The sequence below is a fragment of the Ovis canadensis genome, chromosome 19, assembly GCF_042477335.2.
Source record: "Ovis canadensis isolate MfBH-ARS-UI-01 breed Bighorn chromosome 19, ARS-UI_OviCan_v2, whole genome shotgun sequence".
In the NCBI taxonomy this organism is placed as follows: Eukaryota; Metazoa; Chordata; class Mammalia; order Artiodactyla; family Bovidae; genus Ovis; species Ovis canadensis.
Genome location: NC_091263.1, coordinates 51927132 through 51942394, shown reverse-complemented (window position 1 = coordinate 51942394; position 15263 = coordinate 51927132). Strand labels below are relative to the sequence as shown.

Sequence of the window (15263 nt, the reverse complement as noted above, 5' to 3'; positions counted from 1 at the left end):
GGTAACCACAGCTAGAAACCAGGAGTTCAAGTGGAAAAATGCCATCTCTATATGCTCCAATTTGTATACTTATTTGTACCTTGTCATCTTAAGGAAAGTTATGAGATGAGTTAGCTGGCAGAGGGAGTCATGGAGTAAGTAAGGTAATAATTAGACTCTCACTTGAAAAAGTCGGGGATAATTATCTAGCCATATTTAGAAAGGAGCTTTCTCTGGCTGGGGCTGCCATTTAATTACCTTGGATTTAGTGGATATGTGCTGGACATTTTGATATGGGCACTAGATAATGACAATGAAAGAAAAAAACCATTTTACATCTGGGGTGGGGGTGGGGGGGCTTCCCTGATAGCTCAATTGGTAAAGAATACGCCTGCAACACAGGAGATCCTAGTTCAATTCCTGGGTCAGCAAGATCCACTGGGTAGGCTACACACTCCAGTATTCTTAGGCTTCCCTTGGAGTACAGCTGGTCAATTTTGGCCTGGAGAAGTCAGTGAACTGTATAGTCCATGGAGTTGCAAAGAGTCGGACATGGCTGAGCGACTTTCACTTTCTTTCACTTTTGGTCTAGAGGAAAAAAAAGTGAATGGGTGGGGTGTATGTGTATGTGGGTGTGAGAGAGAAAAAATATTCTCATGCACACCTTCAACAAATCACAATTTGGTCACCAGGTTTTCAGGAAGAATAAGGCATAGTCCTTGAGTCAAACAGACTATACGCCTTGTTAGAGACAGAAAATAGAAAGATATAATTGCATAAATAATATACATATATGACTACAGTGAGGTTGCCTATAGACCAATGGTTCTCAACCAGTATGTTTTAGAATACAATAGTATATTTTGAATCCTTCCAAACTGCACTGCCAAATTTTGATCAGTGAGTATAAATTATTTTTGTAATCAATGATGTATGCTACAACATTGATATTCAGCCTAAAATTTGTGGAATTAACTTATTTAGCCATGTAGTATCAATGGGTGAATTATTACTAATAAGGGTGAAGAAGCATAGGACAATTTCAAGCCAAGTTTTCTGAAAGAAAAATTATGTGTTCACTGAGCAGATGACATAGGAAATTTTTATTTCAATTTTCCAAAGCTCGCTTTAAAAAGAAAAGAAAAAAAGGTTGAATTCTAGTCCCTTAAAATGTCTTGCCAAAAATTCTAGTATTTTAAAGTGTTTCATAACAAAAAGGATTAAATGGGTAGATGAAGAAGAACAGGAAAGCGGCCTCTGGGGGTATACTGGATTTCTCAGTCCAGGAAAATCTGGGAAATAATGGATCAGAAACCTTAGGAGTCAAGGCTACATAATGCTACTGGCTTTCATCTCTACCCACCATCTTTCCACTTTTCCAAAAAATTTATTTCACAGAAGTGTAGTTGATTTACAATGTGCTAATTTCTACTGCACAGCAAAGTGACTCAGTTATACATATATATTTTTCATATTATTTTCCATTATGGTCTATTGCAGCATATTGGAAACAGTTCCTTATGTTACACAGTAGGACTCTGTGTTTATCCATTCTCTGCATAATAGTTTACATCCATCTTTCCACTGTTAGTGCATTCAAAATACTCAGAAACTCTGGTTTTACATGTTGATTGCTGCTTCTGTTTGGAATGAGAGTCCACATTCATAACAACGGTAGATCTTAAGGAAAAGTGAGGACCCTGAAGGGGTGATGTGTGTCCAAGTAGACTTTAGGAGGATCCAGTGAGTATTTCCAGGGTTTTCAGTGAGGTGATAGAACTGCTCCTGCAACTAGGTCAGTGATTTAAGTCCATAGAGCCATAGGGGAGATTACTCTTTGGGTTCCAGTGGATGATTTCTGAAAAGGTTCAAATTCACTGTAACTGACAGCTCAGCATTTTCCAACTAAAGCTTCTATGGCCTGAAATTCATAGCTCTCAAGCATAGAAGAAAGCAGGGGTGAAAGGACGAGGTTTCTGAAAAGTCATGTGCTCTTGTTTCGCCAATAAACCCTGTATTTCTGCAAAGATGAGTTTTTCTCTTTTAAGTTCATTGGGACTTTATATTGTTAGGTTTCTCCTGACTATCAATTAAGAACTAAATTCCTCTCATACTGTTGGTGGGAATGGCACTGGTGCAGCCACTATGGAAAAGAGTCTGGAGGTTTCTTAAAAAACTAAAAATAGAACTACCATGTTACCTGGTAGTCCAATTCCTTTGCCTATATCTGGAAGAGACCAAAATTTTAATTTGAAAAGATGCATGCATCCCCAATGTTCACAGCAGCAGGATAGACAATACCCAAGATATACAAGTAATCTAAACGTCCACTGACAGAGGAATGGATAAAGACATGAAACACACAGAGAGACTAGAATATCACTCAGTCATAAAAAGGATAAAGTAATACTATGTGCAGCAACATGGATGGACCTAGAGATTATCATACTAAGTGAAATCAGACAAAGGCAAATACCTGATACACATGTGGAATCTAAAAAAATGATACAAATGAACTCATTTACAAAACAGAAATAGATTCATAGACACAGAGAACAAAATCATGGTTACCAAAGAGGAAAGGGAAATTAATTCTTGATTAAATTAGGAATTTGCCATTAACAGATACGATAGTATATTCAAAAGATAAACAAAAAAGATCTACTGTATACCCCTGGGAACTAATTGAGCATCTCTTAATAATCTACAATGGAAAAGCATCTGAAAAAGAAGATGCATATATAGTTGAATCATGCTGCTATACACCTGAAACACTGTAAATCAACTACACTTAAATTAAAAAAAAATGTTCCCTCTGGTGTGCACACCTCTTCCTTGGAAAACCTCATGGCCATAGCCATAGTTTTAAAACTTGATCTAAGGGATCTTAGCGATGCTATTAAAATCAGAGCTCTGGTGTTGGACAGGACTTTAGTTATCATCTTAGGTAGCCCTGGTCCAACCTATAGCCCCTATATCTCCACCATTTAACATTAGAATAATATTCCCTTTTCTCTCTTATTGATCTTATTTCTCCATTTGATAATGCCTGCGGTCTGGGTTCAACTTAGATCACTGGTTCTAAAATTTTCATGTGCAACAGAATCACCTGGAAGACTTGTTAAGCAGACTGCTAGGTCCCCACACCCAGAGTTTCTGCTTGGCAATGGGTCTCAGGTGGGCAAAGCCTGAGAATTTGCATTGCTAACCAGTTCCCAGGTGCTGATAATGCTGATTCTCTAGATCTGAGGATCACATTTTGAGAACCACTAAATCAGATGCATAAACATAAGAAGCAAAGGCTTCCCTAAAGAGTTAAGCCCAGCTCACAGCTAGCTAGTGGTCTGGCTCTCCCATTTGATACCTCTGCCTTCATTTCAACATTCATTTCAATCAAGTTTCAGATAGACAGTGTGTTCACAAACTTCTCAGGTTTCCCTGCCCCTTGCATGCAATGAGGAGTTCCAGGGAAAAAGTGGGCAAGATTCATCCACATGGTTCATTCCAGAGCTTACCAATATTTAACCAGAGAGAGGTCTTCAAGGCTCAAAAAGAAGTTCATTAAAAAAAAAAAATCACGTATTTGAACATCTCATTTTGTAGATGAAAATCCTAAAAGCAAAACAGATCATGTGACTAGTCTAAAGCCAGAGTACTAGTTAGTAGGAACTGGAAGAGCTGCACCGAAAATCTAGAATTCTTGAATGGTCAGTTTCCAGTTCAGAATCCTTCTCAGGCAGGCCAGGCTCCCTGATTAGATGATACATTTTAATCATCTATATCATATTTTCATCCTCATTTAAACAGAAAGCTCCTAAAATATAGTTTAATAGTTACAGCTATTACTATGCATGCATTTTAATATGTATAAGACACAAGTGAGGTTTTTTTTTAAGCCATATCATCCTATTTATACTACCTTACCATGTGATTTATAGGCTACAGAGTACCTTTAAACATTCTGGTTTAAAAAGAGCAGCACTTTAAAACGACTATTATCTTCAGGGAATAAAGACTTTATTTTACAACCTTTTTTGTCTTGCATCATATATAACCTTCTGTAACTTACTGAATCAGGCTTTAATTGTAGGTGGATCCTTCTGGTTCCATTGTTTAGCTGTGCAAAATTCTGCAGCAATTAGAAGCAAGGCACAAAGTTCTTTCTCCTTACTTAATAAGACACTATTTCAAAAGCAAGAGTGCACAGACTGAAGTACCATAGGTCATAAGTTAAGTAACCTGGGCCATACCCGTGACACAGGATAAAATGAACTATTGTCCCCCTGAAGTTCCTTTAGCAGTGTGTTGAGATACAAAGACTTCACATGAGATAGGCCTTCTGGTGTGGGATACCACTGAGCTGACAACTCAAACTGATTCTTAATTAAGAAAATTAATTTAATTAGGAGTTACAGCATGGAATTTCATTTTTTAATGGGCCTCAAACACAAGTGGCTGTGTAAAATCATTTTGAGATCAAAGTGACTTTGGGTAACTGGACTGGTTTTCACCAGCCTGTCACCAATGAGAAGTCAGCTACTCATTCCTTAGTTGGGTCAGGAAAACTGACAGTCTTCCTGTGGTCTGCACACATTAATCTGTAAAACTTGAAAGCCCCAACCATCCTCTATAAAACTTATGTAACTGAAACTTAACTCCCTGAAAAATTTAGAAACAGAAAGCTATACACATAATACTTCTTTTTTAAAAAAGGTGGTCCACCCTCTCACCAGATGAAAATAAAAATTCACATTAGAAATAATTCACTTAACATCAGTTAATTTTCATGAGTCATTCCTACTAACTTCTTGCTAATGATCTGTCTTGGCAGAACACTGCTTCACCCAACTCCTCTTCCATTTCCCTTATTCATTTCAATGAAAGCATTTAACAATGGCCAAATGGCAAATAATTAGGCAAAAAAATAAATAAATAAATAAAACCTTACCAGTCAACTCCAAAGGAAAATTGCTCCTCCTCTCCAATAAGTTTCCAGTCACAAAGGACCGGGAAGATGTTAATTAATGTGCAAGTGGTATGAGGGTGTGGGGACACCCACACATTCAGGCTAATAATTAAAGTCCGTTGTCACATAAACAGCAAAAGGTCAGCCTCTCTAGTTGTCAGGCAGGTGGTGACTTGAACCACAGATCAATCACCATTCACATCAAAGGAGTGAGAGGTGAAGCCAGTGAGACAAATCCAGCTGGAAAACCTCAGCCCTTCACTTGGATAATGCATCTCCCTCTAAAAAAAAACCTTACTCACTCCCACTGTTCCATATGGCAAAATGCAGCAAATCTTTTACCCCGATGGGCTCTCTTAGAAAACAGAATCAAACAATTAACAGCAAACTTCATAGACACCATAACAACACGCTACTTTGGCTAGTAACTCAACATAAGTGAAGCTGAGTTAAGAATTTAACTCTTCAGGAAAGTTATTTTTTGATTCCTCATCCAAAGCAGTAATTTCAGACTGATTAAAAAGAAAAAGGAAACTCTTCTGATATACAAACACATGAGATTTTTTCCTCAATATGATCTATTACCTTTAAAACACTGATAATCTTTACCCTTTCTCTAAGAGAATATAAATACAGCAACAATCTGAGAAGAAAATTAGCCAAACAGCAGTTAGTACTAACTGGAATACTAGTCATGGGCTTGTCAAACAGAGGCTCAGTGTGAAGATTATTCGCAAGAAACCATACAACTTAACCATTCTTAACCTCAAGGCTCAACCCCCAACTGCAGCAAAGTTATACAGTAAATGCCTTCATGACTACTTCCCCCTTTTTCTTGAACCCCACAGCTCATCCACTCTGTTCCATTCCTAGAGCATTCCATTATCCAGGTCTGAATCGCACTCCCATCTTTTAGGTAATATTTGTCGACTTGCAGTCTTGTACTATTTATGTTACTATCACCCACATTCTAATGGATGCTCCTTGAGGGCAGCAGAGCTTCCCTGATAGCCCAGCTGATAAAGAATCTGCCTGCAATGCAGAAGACCCTGGTTCGATCTTCTTCGGTCAGGAAGATCCTCAGAAGGGATAGGCTACCCACTCCAGTATTCTTGGGCTTCCCTTGTGGCTCAGCTGGTAAAAAAAATCAGCCTGCAATGTGGGAGACCTGGGTTTGATCCCTGGGTTGGGAAGATCCCCTGGAGAAGGGAAAGGCTACCCACTCCAGGATTCTGGCCTAGAAAATGCCACGGACTCTATAGTGCATGGGGTTGCAAACAGTCGGAGACGACTGAGCGACTTTCACTTGAGGGCAGAAACTGTTTTGTGGAACACTGATTGTAGCAAGGCACCCCGCCCACAGAGGCTCTCCACTAGAATGAGTAAACTCACGACATGGGGCTCTGATTTCAATGCTTCCAGCCCCTGGGTGAGATGGGAGTTTTCCCATCCATTTTCCTGAATAGAAAACAGAAGCTTAAAACATATAAGGACTTGGACTTGCACAAGGTCTGAAATCTTTTAAAGAGCAATGGCCAGCGTTCAATTCTGCTTCTCTTCCCCACCGCTTTTACCTTCCAACCACGGTGTCACCAAACAGCAAGTACCTTGGAAGGCCACCAGAGCCAGATTGTTACTGGGTCTGCATTACCAGTCACCTAATGGAAACATATTCTTAGAAGGGTATTTCCATTTCTCAATTATTGATATTTTGGGTCAAATAATTCTTTCTTGTGGGGGGCTGCCCTGTATGCTATTCGATGTCTGGCAGTATCCCTGGCCTCTACTCAGTAGGTGCCAGGTATCCCTCCTCCCAATTATGAACATCAAAATGTGTAAGGACTTTGACTCATGTTCCCTGAGTGAGGAGAAGAGGGTCACACTGGCTGAGAAGCACTGAGCAGTAGAGGCCATGTTTACCTTCTCTGCAGGGGGCCCGTGATCTAGACTGACCAACTAGATCATTCCACACTGTTCTCTCCTGCCCTTATTAGCATGTGAGGGTACATGTCATCAAGCCAAGGGCCAATCAGTATTTTGTATGGTTTTTTTTTTTGGTGGGGAGGATAATGATAAACAGACTGGAAGAGTGAAAAAGCCTCATCCTGAAATACCTGTATTCTTGGTTCTGAAGCTGCCAGTGGTCATCTGAGGTGGTGGGCAGAAAGAAATGAAGCCAGCACATAGGAGTGCAGACATGAGGCGAGAGCGCCACCATGAAGCAGTATGATAGCATTGGTCCAGTGGTGCCTGAAACAAGCCCTGTCCCTCAGTACTCCTATTTCCATGAGCCAATAACCTCCCTCTTGGTCTATACTGGTTTGACTTGACAGGCCTGATTTATCGAAGACTAGGAGGCCTATTATGGGCTTCCCTTGTAGCAGAGAGAAAGCCCCCATCCTCACCCAGGTCATCAAGCTCTTACACACGGTAGCACCTCCCCTGCCCCGGCTCATCCATACCTGTGATCCAGCCCCAGGGTTCTCCTCCTTCTTGGAGTTCCCTGACATAGCAGACATGCCGTGTGTGTTTCAATTCTGTGCCTTGGACACTCTGCCAGTATCAGTGTGCCTCCTCCAAGCCTATAATCAGCTCTCCTTTTCTAGCAGGAGAAAAGCGGCCATAAGTTCCCCTTAACATTTCTGTCCAGAGGCAGAGTCCATTTTGCACACAGGGCAGAGAAGTATGAGGAGCCATCAGAGCCTGGGACTTGCTCACATCTGGGTGTCTGTTACCCACTGCCACTTCTCCTGACTGGCAAGCCTGAAGCTTTCCATCTCCAGGTCTGCGTCTGGACCCCTTCGCCCAGGTTGGGTTTTCTTTTGCCGCAGAGCAACCCCGTTACATTTGGGTATTTTAACTTATAACATTCCCCATCCAGTTTGTCCACACTCCACAAATATTTACTAAGCTCCTAATATACACCAGGCTCTGTTCGAGGGTTTAGGGACACATAGATGAACATGACAGACATACTCCTCTGCCCTGTACTAAGGATGGGGGTCTCGCCACTTTGCACACAGACATGATTTATTGCCTGTCTGGTCTGACCTTCCTATGGGTGAACTCACATTTTAATGGAACACACTGGAGACATTATAGCAAAGAGTTTAAAAATGTATTTGAGTCAACCCAAGATGATCTCAGTATTAACAATAATAATAGGCATAGCCTGCACTCAAGCTAACATTCTTCCCTTACTTCCAGTACGTGCCTTCCTTTCTTTGGAATCTGACAGGCTTCATTCAGGCTTGGCTCCACCACTGACTTTGGGACCTTGAACAAATCATGAATCACTGTGAGCTTCTATTCCTCCCCTGTAAATGTATGGTATCAATAGTTTCCTACCTTGTAAGGCTGTTGGGAGGAATAAGTGAAGTGCTTCATGCAGTAAATAACACAAGGAAAAATATAAGGCAATCAAAAGATGGGGACAGACTCTGAATCAAAAAAGCCTATGAAAATGACCTCCCCCACCACCTTTCTCTCCCAGGAAGGTTCATACTTGGTCATCATCAACTATGCCCACCCACTGCAACCACATACTGGAGGGAAGAGTTGGAAGTGTGTCCCCTCCCCACCCATGGGTTGCCTGGCTGGAGAAAATTGAGCATGAGATTAGAACAACTTCAGCTGATATGGTAACGGAGGGGTGGGTGCCATCCTGCATCATCTCAGTGCTCATCTTGTACCTCTAGGAGAACATTTCCTCTGTGACACAATTGGTCTATTTGCTGGCCATTTGCTGGTCTATTTGGAACAGTGTTCAAGTGGCAGGAGCTTTTCTCTGTACCTTGTATAATCCCCTTCTTTGCCAAGCCAGAAGGCAGCCTGCTTAATGGGGGGAGCACCGGCACAGGGGTCGGGGAATTCACCTTAGAGACTTGGCTGCTTATCTCCACAAGTCTTTGCCTTCCTCTGAAGACTCTTGAGAGTCCCTTGGACTGCAAGGAGATCAAACCAGTCCATCCTAAAGGAAATCAGTCATTGGAAGGACTGATGCTAAAGCTGAAGCTCCAATACTTTGGCCACCTGATGCAAAGAACTGACTCATTGGAAAAGACCCTAATGCTGGAAAAGATTGAAGGCAGGAGGAGACGGGGATGACAGAGGAGGAGATGGTTGAATGGCATCACTGACTCAATGGACATGAGTTTGAGCAAGCTCTGGGAGTTGGTGGTGGACACCAGGGGAGTCTGGTGTGCTGCAGTCCATGAGGTCGCAAAGAGTCGAACACAACTGAGCGACTGAACTGACTGACAGGGGTAAAACCTCAGTGGATTAGACCAGGGGTCAACAATTTTAAAATAATGGCTCAGCGAAAAAATATTTTAGGTTCTGAGGGCCATGTAGTTCATAGAGTCTCTGTCACAACTACTTAACTGTCCCTGCAGTATGACAAAAGCCACAGATAATACATGCATGAAAGGGCACAGATATGTTCCAAGGAAACTTTACTTAAAAAAAACAAAACTGCAGGCTAGATATGGCCAGAGGGCCAGAATATGCAAACCCCTAGATTAAATGACCTCTTTTTCACACCTCCAGTTTGGATTTCCATATTTTCATCATTAAAGATGCATCTCCCATCTGGCCTTACAGGAAGTTCAAAGGCTAGACAGTTCTAGGTTGAAATGAAAAGTTCAAGAAATACTAATAAAGGTATCAATTATGAAGTAATTGCTAAGTACCAAGTATTCCACAAATGGCTTTATGTGCATTATTTCATTTTGTCCTCCAAGCCATTTGCTGAGGTAGACACTATAATTAGTCCACATTATAGGTAAAGAAACTGAAACTTCAGGGGTGCAAGGAACCCAGTGAACGTCATAAAAACGACAAGTTGCAGAGCTGGGATCTGAAGTGTTATTTGACTCCAAAGTCCTTGCTTCAAACTACTGAATTTTTGGATTATCACAAAGTTATTCAGAGTCCTACCCACACTTGTCTCTTCACCCTCACCCTGGTTATTCTTCCATCAACCCTCCAGAAGTTCACGGGAGAAACCCCGCCCTTGCATGCCACATAAATTAAAAGACGGGCCTAAAAATAACACAAAAGTTCACAACGCTAGATGACAAATTGCTTTTTAATGCATAATAATTGACTCCTTGACCAGCTCAAGACCTCTCGGGGGCTGGAGTACCTACAGCATGCCTTATTTGGAAGGTGAACAAATGCTGGACCTGCTGAGAGACCTGCAGTCTATCACCCAGGAGGACACAGCTCCGTTTAAAGAATCCTTTCAACTGAGAAGGAGGAAAAAAAAAAGCAGCAAGGATCTACATCTTACCCTGGTTTATCAGTTTATCTACACTCAATATCTTGTAATAATCTAACCTATAAGGGAAACCAATCTGAAAAAGAATACATATATATATATGTATATATATGTATACCTATGTATAACTGAATCACTGTGCTATATACCTGAAACTAACATGACATTGTACTCCAACAAAACAAAAATAAGTAAAAAACAGTCATAAACAAAATTCTCGAGAAACAGTGACCTTGAGGAAAAAAAGCTGAAGGGCAACTTGAAATGTGCATCAGTGAGGCTGGCTGATCTCACAGGAGGCGTTTCCAGGTGGGGCACCTGATGCTCCTTCAGTGCCTGGGCATCTCACTCTGCACCTTCCACAGTCTCCCTGAGCAACTGATGATGATTAATAGCATCTCTCTGGGGCCCTGAGACGGACAGAGGCTCCTGATCACAGGGGTGTAAACTGTGGTGCAACCAATGTTCCCATCTCTGGCTTGGCGATAGACAACTGCATTGTCCAGAGAGTTCCAAAGTCCACAGGAGGCACAGTGAAAATGTTAATGCAACAATCCACTAAATATTTAACGGTCTCTCCTTAGCTTGGTGATGCAAGAGCCACACAGGAGCCTCATTACTAAAACCTACTCCCACCTCCCTTTTAATTGATGAGATAGATTCCTTTAAGCTAACACACAGAAGGTTTAGATATACCTGAGTCATGAATACAGTTCAGTGAGGACCAAACCATTTGATACCAGACCATCACCACTCAGTGCAAGACATCTACTTGGAGAGAGGCTTTGCCCCTGTCCCCGAGTGTGACAGACAACCCTGAAACACAGCAAGACAAGACGCCACCTTAGGAATATGGATCAGCTATTTCTAGGGTGATGGTAACAGTCAGAGGAAGGTGCACAGAAGACAGGGCACGAAACCCATTTCTCACCTCCTAACCAACCAGGGCTAGTTGTTATTATTATAGTATATTATACAATAGCTTTGTTGTTGTTTAGTCACTATGTCGAACTCTTTGGCAACCCCGTGGACTACAGCTCGCCAAGTTCCTCTGTCTATGGGATTTTCCAGGCAAGAATACTGGAGTGGGTTGCTGTTTCCTTCTCCAGGGAATCTTCCCAACCCAGGGGTTGAACTCGCACCTTCTGCATTGGCAGGCAGATTCTTTACCACTGAGCCACCAGGGAAGCCCAGTATCATATCTTTGGCCAACAATAATTTGTCTCGGCAGATTTCATCCTTCCCACCCACATGGCCCTAATCATTTTTTGAGTCCAGATCAAATGTCACCACCTCTGGGAAGCTTTCCCTATACCTCCCAAGTCAAAATGAATCATTCCTCCCTTTGTAATTCCATGAGCTCTGTTGAAGACGCTAGTACAGCTTTTGTCTCACAGGGTGCCTTCAGTATTATAATCAGGAACAACAGAATTAAAAGTGAAATCTCAAGTCTAAATGCCTAGGTTACTAGCTGTGTGGTCTTAGATAAGATTATTTAAGTTCTCAATACTGTATTTTCTCATCTTTAAAATGGAGATGATGATGGTACCCCAAAGGACTACTGTGACATTAAGTGACAGTAATGATCTGGCATTTGGCAAGCACTCAGATATACTAGGCCCTGCTGGCTCAGATGGTAAACAATCTGTCTGCAATGCAGGGGACCCCGGTTCAATCCCTAGCTCATGAAGATCCCTTGGAGGAGGAAACGGCAACCTACTCAAGTATTATTGCCTGGGAAATCCCATGGACAGGGGATCCTGGTAGGCTACAGTTCATGGGGTCACAGAGAGTCGGACACAACCAAGTGATTAACACACTAAAGCACTCAAATGCTCTCTCAGCTGGATACCCATATCCTTATCTATATCCATATCTACATACTACACATATAAGCATATACACGTATTTATATACGTATACATACATAAATATGTAGATACAAAAATATGAAGTTTCAGATTCCTTCTACATATGAATTTTATGTTGAATGTGGAAAGTATCTGAAACTTCATACATAGCTTCCCACTCAGCATAAGAAGCTGGGAACCTGTTGGCTAAATTCGCAGCCAGAGCAGTGAGAAGGGTCACTTTAAGGGGCCGCACATCCAGGCACTGTTTCCTCACTGCCACATCCTTGCTTTCATGCAGTGCGGTAGGTCGGTGGGCTTACAGCAAGGTCCGCCAGTGTCCTCTCTGGGTCCATGCCTCAGCGGGTTGGTTGCTGCTCTTGTTTCCTGGTCTCTGTGATGGACAGACGGTTTGGCAGGATCTCCAGATATACACTAATGTTTAGGGGGAGGTAGGAGGCTGGGTTTAGGCTTCAACTACAGCCATGTGACCTGGTTCAGTCTTCACAGGGTTCTCCACTGAAGGATGACGGTCATCATTTTTTCTTATAGGTACCTTGGGAATGTCTTTGGAGGGAGCAAGGGTAAAAATCACCTGTCACCTCATTCTTACATTTGTGCATGTGTTCCTCCCGGCAAAGCTTAAGGGCAGTCACAGGATGGGGAGAAGTGAACGGCAGGCTGGGCTGACCCCGTTCAAATCCAGTCTGCTCCCACAAGACCTTGGGGAAGATACCCGTCTCTCCAACGCTCTCTTCCTGCCTGTCCCAGCTTCTCTCCTGCCCCCTCAGGAACAGGATTGCAGTCATTGTCTACACGCATTAACAGCTGGAGGAGACACTACATTGCCCTGCCTCTTATGCAGAGCTGTCTGGTCACGTGACCACGTTCTGGCCAAGAAGATGACAGTGGGTTTGGGTGGGACTTGGAGAATCTCCTTAAAATACAGTAGATGCGGGAGGGGGGGGGGTAAATTAGGAGTTTTGGATTAACATTTATACACTACTGTATATAATACAGATAGCCAACAAGGACCTACTGCATAGCACAGGGAGCTATGCTCAGTATTTTATAATAACCTAACGGAAAACAATCTGAAAAAGAATGTATGTTTGTATGTGTGTGTATAACTGAATCACTTTGCTGTACAGCTGAAACTAAGTAACATTCTAAATTAACTATACTTCAAAGAAAAGCCCCAAGAGATTAAAAAAAGAAAGAGCAGATACTCTTTTTCTCACTTTGTGTTTTGCTGTCTGGAATACAGATGTGGTGCAGCAGCTGGGACAGTGCAACGACCCTGAGGAACAGAAACATATCCTGAGGTTAGCAGGGCTGGAAAAGAGAAGCCTAGGTCTCTTTGACATAGTGAAACTGCCAGACCAGCCCTGTACATCCATCTCTAAAATCCTTTCATAGGGAGAGAAATACATGCCAACTAATCTATGCCACTGGTAAGGTTTTCTCGGTCCTGTGCAGCTCAGCTTCATCATTACTGATAAATTAAGCTCAGCAATAATGTAAATAGAACTATACCCTGCAGGCCAAATCCAGTCCACCACCTGTTTCTGTGTGGCTCAGGAGTTAAGAGTGATTTTTAGAGATGAACATTTGCAATCAATCTTAGAGGAAATGATAACTTTAATCCCCACCAGCTCAAAAAAGAATTCTATCCTTTTCATTAGTACACCTGTATTATGAAAAAGTTATACTCATCTGTTATCATATTTTGAATTTTTCAATAAAAAATGTGGTGGAAATCTGCTTTTTCATTACTTAAGTACCTACAAACTGTCCTTGATTTTGCCTTGTCCTGCAAAATGTAAAATATTTACTATCTGGCTCTTTACAGAAAACATCTGTTGACCCATGATATAGACAAGTTCTAAATACACTGCTAATCTTATAGAAAATGCTCAATAAATGACAGCTATTATTATAATTAAATCTCCTAAAAAGCTTGGCACTGAAGTTACTCTATTATTTGTTCCTTTTCACAAGATATTATAACCCTACGGAAAAGTATGGCTTAATTCTTTGTTGACTTAGTAAAAAAAAATCTTCCAGTTAACCTCACCCTTCCCAAGCATCTCCACTTTCTTTGATACTTCTTGGTCACCAGGCAATAAAAAGTAAACATAACAAGCATAACAAAGACACAATACATTGTTTCCCACTCCACCAGTCACAGACATGTATCTTTAAGGCCACCTAGCCAAAAGAGGGACACAGTGAGTAACACAAAGGGATAAGACAAGGCTAATTTCATTTACATCTCTCTAGAATGTTTTGGAAACTGGGCCCGCTATCCTTCCTACATTTCCCTACCTAACTCCAGATGTGACTGGCGTAAATTGCCCATCTGGTGCAAATAAATGGAACCTTGGGCAAAGACACATGTATGATTCCACCATTCGCCACATGGTAGTAATGCTTCAATCGTGGCCAGACTCAATCTGGGCATCTAGTAAGAGCCTCTCACGGAGCAGTTCAGGAGCAGTTCAAACGTGAGTTCCAACCTTCTCCAGCAAAAGGAAAATTACATGGCTGAGTTAAACTGGCATCTCTCAACCTTTTTGGGCAATGGTGCCAAGTTTCTGGCTCATGCACACATTTCTCAGCCAGTCTGTCTGCTCCTTTCTCCACCCTTCTACCCCCAATCTTCAGTTGGACATGCTCTAATCTGTAAGAGTGAGTTGTTTCAAAGGCTTGGGAGTATGAAATGAAGGCGCAGAAGTGCAGCAGAGGCTCCAGATGGGGAAAGAAAGGGACTCATGCAGCCCGCGCTGGGAAGAGAGGGCTTGGCACTGGCATGGGGGTGTGAGTAAATGAATGAGGTGGCCCTGAGTGGAACGCTGGGAGACAGAGCCTTGTCTCTGGCTGGGTGTTGACTCTTTCGAATTACCACATCCAGGCTCAGCCCCTTGGAAGGCAGGCCAAGGGAAAGCACTCTGGAAAGTGTGGAGGTTCAAAAGATTTCAACACATCAAGGAAAGGGAGGCTTCGCCAACGGCTTAGGAGGTGCTGGGTAAGCCCGGGAAAGGGATCAGCTCCTTTAGATCATCCATGAGCCCTGGTTATGAGTTATTCATGTTGCAAAGAATCTGAAGCAGGCAGTTGGAGTGGGAGGTGGGGGAGAGAGTTTCTGATTAACAGTTATCATGTATTTTGTCTCAGCACTAAATGA

At 42.1% G+C, this 15263-nt stretch overlaps 1 protein-coding gene across 4 annotated transcripts in view; it reads right to left on the bottom strand.

Annotated features, from left to right (window-relative positions):
• PRICKLE2 (prickle planar cell polarity protein 2) overlaps positions 1-15263 on the bottom strand; it is a 352734-nt gene that overhangs the window by 149831 nt on the left and 187640 nt on the right. The window contains exon 1 of one of the 4 annotated variants that reach the window (XM_069562274.1): positions 4928-4981. The exons of the other annotated variants lie outside the window; for them this stretch is intronic. The gene's annotated coding sequence lies outside the window, so the exon portion shown is untranslated. Of the gene's footprint in view, positions 1-4927; positions 4982-15263 lie in introns of those variants that run through there. 4 annotated transcript variants of the gene reach the window in all.